The sequence below is a fragment of the Schistocerca nitens genome, chromosome 2, assembly GCF_023898315.1.
Source record: "Schistocerca nitens isolate TAMUIC-IGC-003100 chromosome 2, iqSchNite1.1, whole genome shotgun sequence".
Classification (NCBI taxonomy): Eukaryota; Metazoa; Arthropoda; class Insecta; order Orthoptera; family Acrididae; genus Schistocerca; species Schistocerca nitens.
In genome coordinates, this window is record NC_064615.1 from 1,014,073,108 (window position 1) to 1,014,092,350 (window position 19,243).

Here is a 19,243-nt window from a genome sequence, read left to right on the forward strand (position 1 = left end):
AGCTATTAGGATCGTCACAAAGTTCAAAGAGATAGATAAAGGTACTACGGATCGTTGCGACCATGGTGTGTTTGCTTCAGTAATGAAATGACACTGGTGTGGGCGTGAGGGCCATTTACAACATAACTGATATCAGCTGGAATGCTACATGTTCAAACGAATAGGTCACAAAGCATAGGAGTGAAGGAATAGAGAAAATCGCTAAAAAAAAAAGAAAACCTTTCGTTAAATGAGAACGGCAACATACCAACCATCAAGAAACGTTCCCAATAAAGTGTAGTTCAGAATGAGTCCACATGAGTAGATGCAGAGGCGGAATACCGTTTATAGAATTTCGATGGTGGCTGGGAACATAGGTTTTTAGTAGATATAGGGGCGTAAGCATTGCTGGTTGCGCTAGATCTCTTCCCTAGAAAGAGGTCAGGGTGTGCCCGTTCCAGGTTACGAGGGTTTAGTTATAATGCTTTTTCAGGTATATGCAGTCACTGCCAAACATTGGTGAAGGTTGTTCTACAACCATGGGGTTTGATTTTCTTACTAAGCATCATTTTAATTACGACATTTCGTGACACACAGTTGTACTAGGAGGTCGTTGTTTCCAGTGGGTGATACAGCCGCAAGCAGGGAAATGTCGCAAGTTGTCCTGATAATGAAGGTATTACCGACTCGTACACGCAACCTTAATATGGGTAGCCATGATAAGGTACGGTCAAATACAGAAGACTTAGTTTGAGTCTCTGTGGGTACAGACACACCTCAGGAGATGTTATGTTTGGTTTTGCCAGTTAAAAGTAACGAACATTTGGAGAAAATGCACTGTTCTGTACGTCGAAGCGTAGCACTCATAAATAACGTGAATGATGAATGTATTGTTTCAGTTTGCCTTGATAATTAGTGTATGGACGATGTGAGTGTATCGAAGTGTTTAATGACTGCCACATTGGATATTTTAGATGGAGAAGATACTGACAGGTCTTGTGATGACTCCAGCCACGAGCATACCGACAATGATTCTGCATTATGTGACAAAGTGAGACATTTGCTGATCAGTGACTGTCATGCTATGGAAGCATTACGATCATAATTTAAGGATTTGCTTCATGTACAGCATCCATTACCCATCACTCCAGTTACCCGAAAAAGTCGACAGATGACACCTAAAAATGCCGCTTTTGTAGCGACTATACATACCGGAATGCCTGACCTACCTCAGATGCCCTTCCAATACCAGACATCACAGAGAGATTTTATAGCTTAGACAAACTCAGATACTTCTTCACAATGTATTTGTGAAGTGGATACCACCAGATGGGGGTAGTAGCAGAAAACAGACCTAAAACAGCTTCAGTGTTCCCAAGGGGTCATTTTCAATGTCAGAGGAAGCCATTCAGGCTCAAAAATACAACAGACATTTTTCAGAGATTGCTAGACCGGGTACTGTGTGTCATAAATGATAGAAAATGTATGCTGCTTCGCGATAATCTTATATACTGAAGAGCCAAAGAAACTGGTACACCTGCCTAATATCGTGAAGAGCCCCCCCCCCCCCCCCCCGCCGCAAGCACGCAGAAGTGCCGCAACACGACGGGGCATGGACTAGACTAATGTCTGAAGTAGCGCTGCAGGGAAGTGCTACCTAGAATCTTGCAGGGCTGTCCATAAATCTGTAAGAGTACGAGTGGGCGGAGACCTCTTTCGAATAGAACGTTGCAATGCATCCAAGACATGTTCAATAATGTTCATGGCTGGGAAGTTAAGTGGCCAGCGGAAGTATTGAAAGTCATAAGTGTGTTCCCTCTGCCACTCTGTAGCAATTATGGACTTGTGGGGGGTCGCATTGTCCTACTGGAATTGCCCAAGTCCGTCGGAATGCAGAATGGACATAATGGATGTAGATGATCACACAGGATCTTCCGTACGTGTTACCTGTCAGAGTCGTATCTGGACGTATCAGGGATCCCATATCACTCCAACTGCACACTCCCCACACCATTACAAAGCCTCCACCAGCTGAACAGTCCACTGCTGACATGCAGGGACCATGGACTCATGAGGTTGTCGCCATACCCGTACACGTCCATCCGCTCGATACAATCTGAAACGAGGTTCGTCCGACCAGGCAACATGTTTCAAGTCAACAGTCCAGTGTCGGTACTGACGGGCCTAAGCCAGACATAAAGCTTTATGTCGTGCAGTCATCTAGGATACAGGAGTGTGACTTCGGCTCCGAAAGCCCATATCGATGATGTTTCGTTGAATGGTTCGCACGCTGACACTTGAAGGACGAGCAATTTGCGGAATAGTTACACTTCTGTCACGTAGAACGATTCTCTTCAGTCGTCGTTGGTCTCGCAATCGCGATAGGCTACAATCCGACCTTTATCAAACTCTACAGACGGAGGACGGGGCGTGAGTCTTGCTTGGGTAGCTCAGTTGGTAGAGCACTTGCCCGCGAAAGGCAAAGATCCCGAGTTCGAGTCTCGGTCCGGCACACAGTTTTAATCTGCCAGGAAGTTTCATATCAGCGCACACTCCGCTGCAGAGTGAAAACCTCATTCTGGAGTTGTTAACCTGTTTTATACTGGCTGGGACAACTTATTGTGCCACAATACTCGAATCTTAGAGTTATAATATTGACAGTTTAGTACAAGAATAAACTGGAATCCTCTATTAGAGCACTAAATAATTTTTTGTTCAATACATTTGAGAAGTATCAAAGCAATTTTAAGCAAAAGTGCGTGATTGCAATGAGTTCTGCATTTATTGAACGTGTCAGTTAAAAGTGTTATATGCGTGGCTGTGTTTCTTGCACTGCTTCAGTGTCATTTCATTGCCCTTATATCAGTGCTTTTAATGTGGTTTTACTACCTCACATTCAGAGTAATGTTTTGAAGTGTAATTATGGATGAAAGTAATGCACTTTAACACGAGAACGAAATTTCAATTATGGATTTAATTACTGTTGAATGTGCTTCTCCGAGCTTTCCCGGTGAAGTGAACCACTTTAATTGAGTACCGGGCGTGAGTCGTGCTTCGGTAGCTCAGTGGTAGAGCACTTGCCCGCGAAAGGCAAAGGTCCCGAGTTCGAGTCTCGGTCGGGCATACAGTTTCAATCTGCCAGGAAGTTTCATATCAGCGCACACTCCGCTGCAGAGTGAAATTCTCATTCTGGAAACATCCCCCAGGCTGTGGCTAAGCCATGTCTCCGCTATATCCTTTCTTTCAAGAGTGCTAGTTCTGCAAGGTTCGCAGGAGAGCTTCTGTAAAGTTTGGAAGGTAGGAGACGAGATACTGGCAGAAGTAAAGCTGTGAGTACCGGGCGTGAGTCGTGCTTCGGTAGCTCAGTGGTAGAGCACTTGCCCGCGAATGGCAAAGGTCCCGAGTTCGAGTCTCGGTCGGGCACACAGTTTTAATCTGCCAGGAAGTTTCATATCAGCGCACACTCCGCTGCAGAGTGAAAGTCTCATTCTGGAAACATCCCCCAGGCTGTGGCTAAGCCATGTCTCCGCTATATCCTTTCTTTCAGGAGTGCTAGTTCTGCAAGGTTCGCGGGAGAGCTTCTGTAAAGTTTGGAAGGTAGGAGACGAGATACTGGCAGAAGTAAAGCTGTGAGTACCGGGCGTGAGTCGTGCTTCGGTAGCTCAGTGGTAGAGCACCTGCCCGCGAAAGGCAAAGGTCCCGAGATCGAGTCTCGGTCGGGCACACAGTTTTAATCTGCCAGGAAGTTTCATATCAGCGCACACTCCGCTGCAGAGTGAAATTCTCATTCTGGAAACATCCCCCAGGCTGTGGCTAAGCCATGTCTCCGCTATATCCTTTCTTTCAGGAGTGCTAGTTCTGCAAGGTTCGCAGGAGAGCTTCTGTAAAGTTTGGAAGGTAGGAGACGGGATACTGGCAGAAGTAAAGCTGTGAGTACCGGGCGTGAGTCGTGCTTCGGTAGCTCAGTGGTAGAGCACTTGCCCGCGGAAGGCAAAGGTCCCGAGTTCGAGTCTCGGTCGGGCACACAGTTTTAATCTGCCAGGAAGTTTCATATCAGCGCACACTCCGCTGCAGAGTGAAATTCTCATTCTGGAAACATCCCCCAGGCTGTGGCTAAGCCATGTCTCCGCTATATCCTTTCTTTCAGGAGTGCTAGTTCTGCAAGGTTCGCGGGAGAGCTTCTGTAAAGTTTGGAAGGTAGGAGACGAGATACTGGCAGAAGTAAAGCTGTGAGTACCGGGCGTGAGTCGTGCTTCGGTAGCTCAGTGGTAGAGCACTTGCCCGCGAATGGCAAAGGTCCCGAGTTCGAGTCCCGGTCGGGCACACAGTTTTAATCTGCCAGGAAGTTTCATATCAGCGCACACTCCGCTGCAGAGTGAAATTCTCATTCTGGAAACATCCCCCAGGCTGTGGCTAAGCCATGTCTCCGCTATATCCTTTGTTTCAGGAGTACTAGTTCTGCAAGGTTCGCAGGAGAGCTTCTGTAAAGTTTGGAAGGTAGGAGACGAGATACTGGCAGAAGTAAAGCTGTGAGCACCGGGCGTGAGTCGTGCTTCGGTAGCTCAGTGGTAGAGCACTTGCCCGCGAAAGGCAAAGGTCCCGAGTTCGAGTCTCGGTCGGGCACACAGTTTTAATCTGCCAGGAAGTTTCATATCAGCGCACACTCCGCTGCAGAGTGAAATTCTCATTCTGGAAACATCCCCCAGGCTGTGGCTAAACCATGTCTCCGCTATATCCTTTCTTTCAGGAGTGCTAGTTCTGCAAGGTTCGCAGGAGAGCTTCTGTAAAGTTTGGAAGGTAGGAGACGAGATACTGGCAGAAGTAAAGCTGTGAGTACCGGGCGTGAGTCGTGCTTCGGTAGCTCAGTGGTAGAGCACTTGCCCGCGAAAGGCAAAGGTCCCGAGTTCGAGTCTCGGTGGGGCACACAGTTTTAATCTGCCAGGAAGTTTCATATCAGCGCACACTCCGCTGCAGAGTGAAATTCTCATTCTGGAAACATCCCCCAGGCTGTGGCTAAGCCATGTCTCCGCTATATCCTTTCTTTCAGGAGAGCTAGTTCTGCAAGGTTCGCAGGAGAGCTTCTGTAAAGTTTGGAAGGTAGGAGACGAGATACTGGCAGAAGTAAAGCTGTGAGTACCGGGCGTGAGTCGTGCTTCGGTAGCTCAGTGGTAGAGCACTTGCCCGCGAATGGCAAAGGTCCCGAGTTCGAGTCTCGGTCGGGCACACAGTTTTAATCTGCCACGAAGTTTCATATCAGCGCACACTCCGCTGCAGAGTGAAATTCTCATTCTGGAAACATCCCCCAGGCTGTGGCTAAGCCATGTCTCCGCTATATCCTTTCTTTCAGGAGTGCTAGTTCTGCAAGGTTCGCAGGAGAGCTTCTGTAAAGTTTGGAAGGTAGGAGACGAGATACTGGCAGAAGTAAAGCTGTGAGTACCGGGCGTGAGTCGTGCTTCGGTAGCTCAGTGGTAGAGCACTTGCCCGCGAATGGCAAAGGTCCCGAGTTCGAGTCTCGGTCGGGCACACAGTTTTAATCTGCCAGGAAGTTTCATATCAGCGCACACTCCGCTGCAGAGTGAAATTCTCATTCTGGAAACATCCCCCAGGCTGTGGCTAAGCCATGTCTCCGCTATATCCTTTGTTTCAGGAGTACTAGTTCTGCAAGGTTCGCAGGAGAGCTTCTGTAAAGTTTGGAAGGTAGGGGACGAGATACTGGCAGAAGTAAAGCTGTGAGTACCGGGCGTGAGTCGTGCTTCGGTAGCTCAGTGGTAGAGCACTTGCCCGCGAAAGGCAAAGGTCCCGCGTTCGAGTCTCGGTCGGGCACACAGTTTTAATCTGCAAGGAAGTTTCATATCAGCGCACACTCCGCTGCAGAGTGAAATTCTCATTCTGGAAACATCCCCCAGGCTGTGGCTAAGCCATGTCTCCGCTATATCCTTTCTTTCAGGAGTGCTAGTTCTGCAAGGTTCGCAGGAGAGCTTCTGTAAAGTTTGGAAGGTAGGAGACGAGATACTGGCAGAAGTAAAGCTGTGAGTACCGGGCGTGAGTCGTGCTTCGGTAGCTCAGTGGTAGAGCACTTGCCCGCGAATGGCAAAGGTCCCGAGTTCGAGTCTCGGTCGGGCACACAGTTTTAATCTGCCAGGAAGTTTCATATCAGCGCACACTCCGCTGCAGAGTGAAATTCTCATTCTGGAAACATCCCCCAGGCTGTGGCTAAGCCATGTCTCCGCTATATCCTTTCTTTCAGGAGTGCTAGTTCTGCAAGGTTCGCAGGAGAGCTTCTGTAAAGTTTGGAAGGTAGGAGACGAGATACTGGCAGCAGTAAAGCTGTGAGTACCGGGCGTGAGTCGTGCTTCGGTAGCTCAGTGGTAGAGCACTTGCCCGCGAATGGCTAAGGTCCCGAGTTCGAGTCTCGGTCGGGCACACAGTTTTAATCTGCCAGGAAGTTTCAACCACTTTAATTGTCGGACTACTTCCATTCATAGCCATTTGAAAAGGTTTGTTAAAGGTACGTCCGCAGCTCGTGGTCCTGCGGTAGCGTTCTCGCTACCCACGCCCGTGTTCCCGGGTTCATTTCCCGGCGGGGTCAGGGATTTTCTCTGCCTAGTGATGACTGGGTGTTGTGTGATGTCCTTATGTTAGTTAGGTTTAAGTAGTTCTGAGTTCTAGGGGACTGATGACCATAGATGTTAAGTCCCATAGTGCTCAGAGCCATTTGAACCATTTTTTTGTTAAAGGTATAGTGAAAGTTGGCAATTTTGTAATAACGCTAAGTAATTAATTAACGGAACTGCATGTCTACTTGGAATGATGACCATTTATTAAATCTGTTACAATTTGCATATATGTGGTAGATGGCTCAAATGGCTCTGAGCACTATGGGACTTAACATCTGTCACCAGTCCCCTAGAACTTAGAACTACTTAAACCAAAGTAGCCTAAGAACATCACAGAGACCCATGCCCGAGGCAGGATTCGAACCTGCGACCGTAGCAGTCGCGCGGTTCCAGACTGTAGCTCCTAGATCCGCTCGGCCACTCCGGCCGGCCGATGTGGTAGAAGTACGGGATTTAACATCATGCTCGCACTATTCTGTATTCATAACCGTATGGTACAGTAAGTTGCGCTTTCCAGACTGAAAATCAGGGGAATAGTTTTGGGAAATGTTTATTTCAGTCTCTGCTAAAAGACGTGCGATAACTTATTCAAAATGTATATAAAACTTCCATTCTCAAAATTATTGCAACAGCAGTGAAATAGATATGTATAGTTCTGAGCTAACACAACAAGATTGGTATTACGTTCGTATTCCTCGAGAAAGGATATTATAGCAACGATCGAACCAGTGGTATTACAACAGGAATGTGCAACAAGGAAATTTTTCAACTCAGATTTGAAACCCTGGAATTTAACAGTTAATTTCGTTGCTGCGGTACACATCCATGAGTTCAATTGCAGTTAGTGCCATCACTCAGTATAAAGGGGTTAGGAGTGCATGTTGTTCCAAGACTGGTTCGCAATTCGGTGTTTGTCGTTTTACTTCTTAATTAAAAATAGACTTTCCTGGCTACAAGTGTAGCTTAATGTCACCAGTCGGTATAAAGCTAAGGAATGTGTATTGTTGAAAGATCATAACATCCTACTAAACTGTATTGTAAGAGCACTACGTACACATACCTGTCTACAGCTGAATGCGTTTTTAACTGAACTAAATTCTCGTGCATAATGGGAAATACTTTAATTTTAATATTATTGAAGAAGAGTAAAAGCTGTTCATACTAATAACGAATGTTAGTTACGTCTGAAAATAAAGTGTGGCAACTCCTGTGAACACCACAACATACACAGTCCATAGTTATTTAGAATAAGATGTTATGCGGATCGCTCGTCAAGTTTTGACGCTATTTCTGGCGCAAAACTCGCGATGACAATGGAGTGTCATATACATACACACTCACACTGTAAACGTCCGCCGGCCGGTGTGGCCGTGCGATTCTAGGCGCTTCAGTCTGGAACCGCATGACCGCTATGCTCGCAGGTTCGAATCCTGTCTCGGGCATGGATGTGTGTGATGTCCTTAGTTTAGTTAGGTTTAAGTAGTTCTGAGTTCTAGGGGACTGATGACCACATTGTTAAGTCCCATGGTGCTCAGAGCCATTTTTTGTAAATGTCCGTTCATCTGAGATATAAACGGAATGCTAGCACTAATCCATAATTATCGACTTTTAACTCCCAGAGAAAGAACTACGCAAATTGTAGACAGGAGATCCGCCGAAGACGTCTTACAAAGATTGTATCCCCGAAGTTACCTGAGATGAAATATGAAACAAAAGAAAAATGTTTAAGAAATGTCCGATAGCATTTCGTCCACGCAGTGAAACACGAGCACCCTACGGTATAGTGTACCCCAAACGCAAATATTCGTAAGAATTACAGTAGAACACTTTACGTTACATTTTTTTATGTTTTTCAAAAATCGCCATTCTCTGCACACATAATTCAAACATGGATAATTTGGAGCTTCTTGTACTTCACCCAGAACTACGTTTTTGTAAATAATGCGGCAATGATGAAAGCAATAGAAGCTGCTTGTCACAAGCTTCAAATGGTTCAAATAGCTCTGAGCACTATGGTACTTAACATCTGAGGTCATCAGTCCCCTAGAACTTAGAACTACTTAAACCCAACGAGCCCAAGGACATCACACACAGCCATGTTCGAGGCAGGATTCGAACCTGCGACCGTAGCGGTCTCGCGGTTCCAGACTGAAGCGCCTAGAACCGCTCGGCCGTCTCCTGCCGGCATTGGCACAAGGTTACAACTTCATCTGTAGAGAAGGCTATGCCTGCCTTTTCCAACGGCGTCTGTCCTGTCGGGAGAAAACCCTGCCGTTTGCCGCTGAGATTTCGTGGCGTGGTTAGCCTTCCACCCCAGGGAGAATTCCGAAGCAATCGGCCTAAAAGCGGCGCAAAGGCGCACGGCGGGGCCGTTGCTGCCTTTCAGACGACCAACAGTTTCTCCTGCAAAACCCTTATTTTGAATCTCCTTTAGACCACGAACGCGCGCGCACACACACACACACACACACACACACACACACACACACACACACCTTCTAACATTCGGTTTTTATGATGTGTGTTTTCTTTATTATTTTTCGCTTTGAATGACAGAATTAAGAAAATACAGGGTGGTCCATTGATAGTGACCGGGCCAAATATCTCACGAAAAACGCGTCAAACGAAAAAAATGCAAAGAATGAAACTTGTCTAGCTTGAAGGGGGAAACCAGATGGCGCTATGGTTGGCCCGCTAGATGGCGCTGCCATAGGTCAAACGGATATCAACGGCGTTTTTTTAAAATACGAACCCCCATTTTTTATTACATATTCGTGTAGTACGTAAAGAAATATGAATCTTTTAGTTGAATCACTTTTTTCGCTTTGTGATGGATGGCGCTGTAATAGTCCCAAATATATGGCATACAATTTTAGACGAACAGTTGCTAACAGGTTGGTTTTTTTAAATTGAAATACAGAAGTAGGTACGTTTGAACATTTTATTTTGGTTGTTCGAGTGTGATACATGTACCTTTGTGAACTTATCATTTCCGAGAACGCATGCTGTTACAGAGTGATTACCTGTAAATACCACGTTAATGCAATAAATGCTCAAAATGATGTCCGTCAGTCTCAGTGCATTTGGCAATACGTGTAACGACATTCCTCTCAACAGCGAGTAGTTCCCCTTCCGTAATGTTCGCACATGCATTGACAATGCGCTGACGCATGATGTCAGGCGTTGTCCGTGGATCACGATAGCAAATATCCTTCAACTTTCCCCACAGAAAGAAATCTGGGGACGTCAGATCCGTTGAACGTGCGGGCCATGGTGTGGTGCTTCGACGACCATTCCACCTGTCATGAAGTATGCTATTCAATACCGCTGTAACCGCCCGAAAGCTATGTGCCGGACATAAAAAGCGGTTCGAATGGCTCTGAGCACTATGGGACTCAACTTCTGAGGTCATCAGTCCCCTAGAACTTAGAATTACTTAAACCTACCTAACCTAAGGACATCACACACATCCATGCCCGAGGCAGGATTCGAACCTGCGACAGTAGCGGTCTCGCGGTTCCAGACTGTAGCGCCTAGAACCGCACGGCCACTCCGGCCGGCTGCCGGACATCTATCATGTTGGAAGTATATCGCCATTCTGTCATGCAGAGAAACATCTTGTAGTAATATCGGTAGAACATTTGCCATCGACAAAATGGGGGCAAATTATCCTTCCTCCCATAATGCCGCACCATGCATTAAACCGCCAAGGTCGCTGATGTTCCACTTGTCACAACCATAGTGGATTTTCAGTTACCCAATAGTGCATATTATGCCGGTTCACGTTACCGCTGTTGGGGAACGACGCTTCGTCGCTAAATAGAACGCATGCAAAAAAATATGTTATCGTCCCGTAATTTCTCGTGCCCAGTGTCAGAACTGTAATCGACGTTCAAAGTCGTCGCCATGCAATTCCTGGTGCAGGGAAATATGGTACGGGTGCAACCGAAGTTGATGTAGCATTCTCAACACCGACGTTTTTGAGATTCCCAATTCTCGCGCAATTTGTCTGCTACTGATGTGCGGATTAGCCGCGACAGCAGCTAAAACACCTACTTGGGCATCATCATTCGTTGCAGGTCGTGGGTGACGTTTCACATGTGGATGAACACTTCCTGTTTCCTTAAATAACGTAACTACACGGTGAACGATCCGGACACTTGGATGATGTCCAGGATACCGAGCAGCATACATAGCACACGTCCGTTGCGCATTTTGGTCACAATAGCCATACATCAACACGATATCGACCTTTTCCGCAATCGGTCAACGGTCCATTTCAGCACGGGTAATGTATCATGAAGCAAATACCGTCCGCACTGGCGGAATGTTACGTAAGAGCACGTATTTATAAGTTTGTGACTATTACAGCGCCATCTATCACAAAGCGAAAAAAGTGGTCTAACTAAAATATTCATTTTTCTGTACGTACTAAACGAATATGTAATGAAATATGGGGGTTCCTATTTTAAAAAAACGCAGCTGATATCTGTTTGACCTATGGTAGCGCCATCTAGCGGGCCTACCATTGCGCCATCTGGTTTCCCCGTTCAAGCTAGACAAGTTTCATTATTTGTAGTTTTTTTCGTTTGACGCTTATTTCTTGAGATATATGGCCCACTCATGATCAATGGACCACCCTGTATACAAAAATGTTACGCTCTACAAAGACATATCGCCCTAAAGAGAAATTTATGCCACTACCTGGACTGAACAAATGATACTCCAGTTCAAGCGGGCTCGAGATTTCCCGATGAGCCTCAGAACTCGGTACGGCGAGGTCTCAAAGGTGGGAATGTTTTGTCCATCACTTGACTCGGAATTCAATACGGTATTTAATTTGGTTGTTAGACTCTGTAAGCCTTTACCAAGTGGCGTGCAAATAAGCGTTTCTGTCCCATTTCCGAAAATTGTAAAGCACATCAACATCTACAGCTACATTTAAACCTACATACAATCTCCGCAAGCCACCGTGTGGTGTATGGCGGAGGGTTCCCTGTATCCCTATAAGTCGTTTCCACTCATGTTCCATTTGCAAACAGAGCGAGAGAATAACGGCTATCTGTATGCCTCTACACGAGTCGTCATTCCTCTAATCTTATCTTTGTACAATCTTGGTAAACATTTTTGGAATACAGTGATCAACAGATTATTATATTTTAACTAAAGTTCAGTCTTGATCACAACACTTATGTCTCAATGGCATAGGTGACCGGTTTCGGTTATATTTATATAACCATCTTCAGACCCGTGAATTAATTTTAGAAAATACTAGAAACCAATCTTAAAATAAAATGAAAAGTCTGTAATGACGACAAAATTTTAAAAAGATAAAATAAAACTTATTTATTATACAGATGGCTGCCTTAGAGGATGGTAGGCGGAGCTCTCCTCAGCTGCTACGAAGTCAACTGATGGTTATGAGTGTTTTTTTTCCTTTATTGTTATTTTTAAACCTGTTTACAGGCAGGCCAGCAGCAGCATACTACACCGTTCTTTGGCCATAGAGAAACACAAAGAGACAAATGAAGACAATTAGAGCCGGCCGCGGTGGTCTAGCGGTTCTAGGCGCTCAGTCCGGAACCGCGCGACTGCTACGGTCGCAGGTTCGATCCTGCCTCGGGCATGGATGTGTGTTATGTCCTTAGGTTAGTTAGGTTTAAGTAGTTCTAAGTTCTAGGGGACTGATGACCACAGATGTTAAGTCCCATAGTGCTCAGAGCCATTTGAACCATTTTTTTTGAAGACAATTAGAGAAAAACATGGTGGACATATAAACGGAGATAAACACTGTTATATCCTAGCCAGTAATGCCACCCGAGCCCGCTGCCAAAAGGTTGGCAGCATCAAAGTACGGACGCCGTCCGCATAAGCAGCGCCAGCGATACAGGAAATCGCCGCAAGTCTGCGTGCGCCACCGCTGGCTTCTGGCTTCTTAAGCGCTGGAGTCGCGAGCGCTAGGACAGTTCTGGATTCTGCCGCTCAGTTGTATACTCGCCACCGCAGTGTGTACTTGCTAGTCAGTGTGGGTACATCGCAGCAGAGTTGTTATTTGTCGTCAGCCGACGCTGACCTAGCTGCCCCGACTCGAACTAGACAGATTTCTGTAGAGACAATGTTCACCACTGTGTTTCTGTATCTTCGTAATAAAGATAAGTACCGACTTTCATTCAATCCGAGTGTTTGGGTTTTCATCTTTTTGTTCACTGTTCCAGCGGACAGGTCGGCCCGCTACTAAAAGTGTGGCGGTGTTTGTTGCTACGAACGCCGTCACAAAACTGGCGACGAGGACTTCCGAACTCGTGTGCAGGGCTGGTTCAACTTGTTTCTTGAGATAGAATTTTGGGGGCTGGTTTCATTTGTGTTCACTATGTCTGCCGAATTACAACAGTTGATCTTGTTACAGAGTCAGCAAATACAAAGTCTGGTGGAAGCAATCGCCAAACAAGCGGCTAATCCACCAACACAAAAGGAACAAGCACAGGCAGCACCACCCTTCCGTGCTTTTGATGCAGCACGAGAAGAATGGCAAGAATATTTCGCGCAGTTGCAGGCGCACATGACAGTCTACAAAATCACAGGTAATGAGCGGCAGCTTTATTTAATTTCCACTGCAGGCGTGGAAGTCTATAGACTACTTTGTAAGTTGTGCCCGGAATCCATGCCAGAAGCTTTAGACTATGACGTTGTGGTTACCAAGCTTGCTGAGTATTTCGAGTCGCGAGTTCATGTGGCAGCAGCCAGATTCAAGTTTTCAGATTAAAGAAACTGCCACATCAATCTAATAAACAGTGGTTAGCAGATTTACGGGGCCTCACCCGTCAGTGCCGATTTAATTGTGTGTGTGGAGCTTCCTGCAGTGAAGTCATGTTACGAGACGCTATTACTCAAAACATTGCAGATTCTCGTATTCGTGCTGCTATCTTAAAGTTGCCTGACCCGTCATTAGAGACTGTAATGAACATCATGAAGCCCAAGATACTTTTGACTATGCTGAGTGTGAGTTAGATCAGCCCTGTATTTCTCAAATTGCCTGTGCTAAGCAAGTTATGTCACGCCCGCGGCCCCACCGGCAGAGTCAGACTGTAAACACTAGCCGCCCGCGTCATGTGAAACACATTCGTCAGCCGCGTGTGCAAAATGATAGAGTTGCCCGTTACGAAACGCGGTTTGTCACTTTTGTCAAAGGAAAGGACACATCCAGACTGTTTGCGTAAACGCAAGAACAATTCTAGTGCTGCCCAGCCCATGGATATTCATGTTCTTCACAGCCAGCCCGCCCAGAAGGTCGCGTTGAAAGACTCTTCCACGGTTCGTGTGGGTAATAAACTTGTTCGCAATAAGCCACCCACCCAGCCCTCTGCTATGCGACCCAAGCGTAATTCACACGCTGTAAAACGTAATGTACAGACTGCAAGTGAAGCGGGAGTTGTTGTTCCACCCGCCCAACCCACGAGTTGTCGTAAGCAGCGAACACGCGCTAAACGCGCTGATTTTGTGTCTTCCGCCTCCACTGCACCGATCCAGAGACAGTGTAATAAACTCTTTGTGAAGCTACGCATCCAGGATAGGACCTTCAATTTTCAATTAGACACTGGTGCGTCTGTGACTCTCATAAATAGTGCTACGTATGCGGCTATCGGCCGCCCTAAACTTTTAGCGGCAAAACATTCTTTGGCTACTTATAGTGGCGAACACATTCCTGTGTTAGGTGTCTGTAGTGTGCCAGCCACATTCCGGGGCAATACAAAAACAGTTTCATTCACAGTGCTCCGCGCTACAGACAGTGTAAACATTTTCGGATTAGACTGTTTTGACTTGTTTGGCCTGTCTATCCAAGACAATGTGTTGCAACTTAATTCTGTTGTTGTTCCTCAGGACAGCATAACCGATTTGTGTAATCGATACAGTGACATATTTAAAGACGAACTAGGTTGTGCTGCGAACTTTGCCGCTCATATTACGTTAAAAGATAATGCTCAGCCTCGATTTTTTCGTGCTCGTCCAGTGCCTCACGCCCTCCGGGCACCTGTAGAAGATGAACTTCGTCGTTGGCAAAACAACGGTGTTATTCAACCCGTTTCAGCGAGCCAGTGGGCTTCTCCCTTAGTTATTATAAAGAAACCGTCTGGCAAGTTACGGTTGTGTGCTGATTTTAAGTCGACCGTTAATCCTCAGACTGTCATTGATTCTTTTCCTTTGCCTAGACCGGACGAGCTGATGGATAAGTTAGGGGAAGCTCGTTTCTTTTCCAAAATTGATCTCCGTGAAGCATATTTGCAATTGCCCCTCGACGAGCAATCACAACAGTATTTTGTCATAAACACGTCGTTGGGGTTGTTCCGTTTTCTGCGTTTGCCTTTTGGTTGTGCGTCAGCTCCAGCTGTTTTTCAGCGTTTTTTGTCACAACTTCTGGCTAATGTGCCATCGTGTTGCAACTATTTAGACGATATTGTTGTGTCCGGTCGGACGCCTGCTGAACATTTCCGTAATTTGGAGTGTTTGTTTACAGTGTTGTCTCAGGCAGGCCTACGTTGCAACATCGATATATGTTCATTTTTCCTTACGGAGATGGAGTATCTGGGACATGTTATTAATGCTCAAGGCATTCATCCCTCCCAGTCACATTTAGCAGCTATTCGTGATTTGCCCGCCCCTCGCAATCTGCATGAATTGCAAGCAGTTCTTGGCAAATTGACATATTATCTTAGGTTTATACCTAATGCATCACAGATTGCTGCACCGTTGCATCGTCTCCGCCGTAAGAATGTTCCGTTTGTGTGGTCAGCTGATTGCCAATCAGCCTTTCAGCAGCTTAAAGAGGCTTTATTGAATGATCGTTGTCTGGTCCATTACGACCCTAACAAGCCTCTAGTGTTAGCTTGTGATGCCTCTTCTTTCGGCCTCGGTGCTGTGTTGTCTCACCGAGTCGGTAACACCGAACGTCCTATTGCGTTCGCATCTAAATTGCTAAACAAAGCTCAGTGTAATTATAGCCAATTGGACAAGGAAGCGTTGGCTATTGTGTTCGGTGTCACAAAATTCCATCACTACCTCTATGGTAGACCATTCTCTTTAGTAACAGATCACAAGCCCCTGACGTCACTGTTTCATCCGTCTAAACCAGTTCCTCAGCGGACACCTCAGAGACTACAACGTTGGGCTCTTTTGTTATCACAATACCAGTATGAGATACTGTATCGCCCTACAGCTCAGCATGCAAACGCTGACGCGCTTTCTAGATTGCAGATTGCTGCGGATGATGTCTTCGATTCCTCTGACGACTCTTGCCATCAGATTGACGCCGATGAGCATCAATCCCTCCAGGATTTTCCGATTGATTATCGTCTGGTGGCACGTGAGACAGCTACGGATCCTCATCTGAGTTTACTATTACGTTTTGTTCAACGTGGTTGGCCGTCCAAGGCAAAGGACATATCGGATCCTGTGGTTCGTCGCTATTATCCGCAACGTCATCTGTTGTCTGTTTCGCACGGAGTTTTGCTGTTACGCACCGAGAATGACCAGCATCGTGTCATGGTTCCCCAAGTGCTCCAATCCAAGGTCCTCGACTTATTGCATCAAGGTCATTGGGGAGTGGTCCGCACCAAGCAGCTTGCCCGCCGTCATTGTACATGGATCGGCATTGATAAGCAGATTACGCAGATGTCTACAGAATGTTCGACGTGTGCCGAACACCAAGCTGCTCCGCCTCAACGCTATTTTGAGTGGGCACGCCCTGCCGGTCCCTGGCAGCGAGTACATACTGATTTCGCTGGTCCATATTGGAATTCTCGTTGGCTCAACGCGATAGATGCATTTAGTAATTTTCCGTTTGTTGTGCCCATGCAGTCTACAACGTCTGCCCAAACTATACAGGCGTTGAGTTCAATTTTTTGTATTGAGGGTCTTACAGAAGTTTTAGTATCTGACAATGGTCCACAATTTACCTCTGCTGAATTTGAAAGTTTTTGGTCTGCCAATGGCATTCGCCATGTTCTTACTCCGCCGTTCCACCCTCAATCGAATGGTGCAGCGGAACGTTTTGTACGCACATTCAAGGATCATATGGACCGCCTTCGTGCTACGCACTCTCGTCAGCAGGCCCTCATCACGTTCCTGTCGTCGTACCAGACCACGCCACGCGACGGCCCTTCGCCTGCGGAGCTTCTCCACGGCCGTCGTCATCGCACCCTACTGCGGTTGTTGCACCCCCCGGATCGACCCGCCGCTTCTGAGCATCGCACGCATTTTCAGCGCAACGACGCCGTTTTTTTCAGAGTTTATCACGGTCGCCGTCGTTGGGAACGTGGTACCGTGATAAGTGTCCAGGGTCGCGGGTTTTATACTGTTCAAGGTGCTACTGGGGTGCACAGGAGGCATCAGAACCAGTTGCGCCGCGCTGGCCGCCATGATTCTGCCGCTCGATCTTTGTCCACAGATTTGGTCCGCGGCGGGTTCCAGCCGCGCCTTCCGACTTCGCTGCCGCCCCCAGGGCAGCAGCAGCAGCCGTCGCCGCTACCACGCCGACAGCCCGTCCCGTTGATGCCTCCCGAGCAGCTTCATACGGGAGCGCCCCGGGTGGTCGCTCCGGCGCCTGCGGTCCCTCTTCAGTCGCCGCCGCCTTCGGAGCTGATGGACGTCGACCCCTCAGCCGGGCCGCCTTCCCACGCGGGGGCTGTGCAGCCTGTCCTGCAGCCGCTTTCCTTGGGCACCCCCAAGGAGTCTGACACCGCAGCGCCTTGTCCGGCGCCCACTCAGCAGCCGTCGACGCAGCGTCAGGAGACGCTGCCTCTCTTCGTGGGTCCCGGCACTCCGTCGCGTCCAGTACCAGAAGCTGCACCCGTGGTCACAGGCGTGCACCCTGACCTCGGTTTTCCGTCGGTGTTTCCCGAGGCCCCGCGCAGCCAATGCTGGGGTGCAGACCGGGGACTGCCACCGACAACAGTCTCCGCCCCGGTCTCTTCTGCTACGCCTGCGGCCAGACCCCTCCCCCGCCGTCGACGCTCGCCACGTCATTATTCAACGACGGTGCGGCGATTTGGGGGGGAGGAGTGTTATATCCTAGCCAGTAATGCCACTCGAGCCCGCTGCCAAAAGGTTGGCAGCATCAAAGTACGGACGCCGTCCGCATAAGCAGCGCCAGCGATACAGGAAATCGCCGCAAGTCTGCATGCGCCACCGCTGGCTTCTGGCTTCTTAAGCGCTGGAGTCGCGAGCGCTAGGACAGTTCTGGATTCTGCCGCTCAGTTGTATACTCGCCACCGCAGTGTGTACTTGCTAGTCAGTGTGGGTACATCGCGGCAGAGTTGTTATTTGTCGTCAGCCGACGCTGACCTAGCTGCCCCGACTCGAACTAGACAGATTTCTGTAGAGACAATGTTCACCACTGTGTTTCTGTATCTTTGTAATAAAGATAAGTACCGACTTTCATTCAATCCGAGTGTTTGGGTTTTCATCTTTTTGTTCACTGTTCCAGCGGACCGGTCGGCCCGCTACTAAAAGTGTGGCGGTGTTTGTTGCTATGAACGCCGTCACAAAAAACACTTTTTAAAATACATGGAGCCGTTCACGGGCGTAGAGTCGAAGATAAAATTTGTTCAGACACTTGGACACATACATAGGCGAAAATTGTCACTCGCGAACGTAGGTGCACAGAAACGAATAACACTGAACTACTTAAGCACAAACGACGGCACACACAGAAACACGAGGAGGAGGGGGGGGGATGGAAGATGGAGAGGGGAGAGCAGAGATGCTACGGGCAGGGGAGATAGGGGGAAGGGAGGAAAGGGGAGGGGAAGCCTGGGGGAAGAGGGGTGGCGGAAGGATGGGGGGAAAAGGAGAGAGAAGGGAGGGATGGTGCGTAAAGGAAAAGACACAGGAAGTGGGGTGGGGGAGGATCAGAGTTGATAGGAGGGGTAGATGGAGGGGAGGAGGACATCATCAGGGAGGGGGAGCCGGCGGAATCTACTTTGGGAGAGGGTAAAGTGGGTGGAGAGATGGAGACCGGGTGGGACGTGGGAATACAGGTGCGGCAGCGGGCGGGTTGGGAGAGGATGGGCGACACAAACGGGTGAGGAGGATCGAGTTGATGGGAGGTGTACAGGATCCGTATCCTTTCAAGGAAAAGGAGGAGGTGGGGGATCGGAATGAGATCATACAGGATACGCGTAGGGGACGGGAGATGGATGCGATAGGCGAGGCGGACAGCATGGCGTTAAAGGATTTGAACGGATTTATAAAAGGTAGAAGGGGCGGAGATCCAGGCTGCGTGGGCGTAACAAAGGATAGGTCGAATGAGGGATTTATAGGTGTGGAGGATGGTGGAGGGGTCCAGACCCCACGTACGCCCAGAAAGGAGCTTGAGGAGACGGAGTTGGGAGCATACCTTGGCTTGGATTGTCCGGAGATGGGGGGTCCAGGAGAGGTGACGGTCGAGGGTGATGCCAAGGTACTTAAGGGTGGGGGTGAGGGCGATACGGCGGCCATAGATGGTGAGATAGAAATCAAGGAGGCAGAAGGAAGGGGTGGTTTTGCCTACAATGATCGCCTGGGTTTTGGAGGGATTGACCTTGTGCGACCACTGGTTGCACCAAGCAGTGCATCGGTCAAGATGGGACTGGAGAAGGTGTTGGGAGTGCTGC

At 48.0% G+C, this 19,243-nt stretch overlaps 2 non-coding genes across 2 annotated transcripts; both read left to right on the forward strand.

The window, feature by feature from the left end:
- Nucleotides 1-3,029: 3,029 nt before the first annotated feature.
- Nucleotides 3,030-3,103, forward strand: Trnas-cga (transfer RNA serine (anticodon CGA)). Its single transcript has one exon. It is a non-coding gene; the product is annotated as a tRNA-Ser (tRNA).
- An 826-nt stretch (nucleotides 3,104-3,929) lies between these two features.
- On the forward strand, nucleotides 3,930-4,003 carry Trnap-cgg (transfer RNA proline (anticodon CGG)). Its single transcript has one exon. It is a non-coding gene; the product is annotated as a tRNA-Pro (tRNA).
- Nucleotides 4,004-19,243: the final 15,240 nt, after the last annotated feature.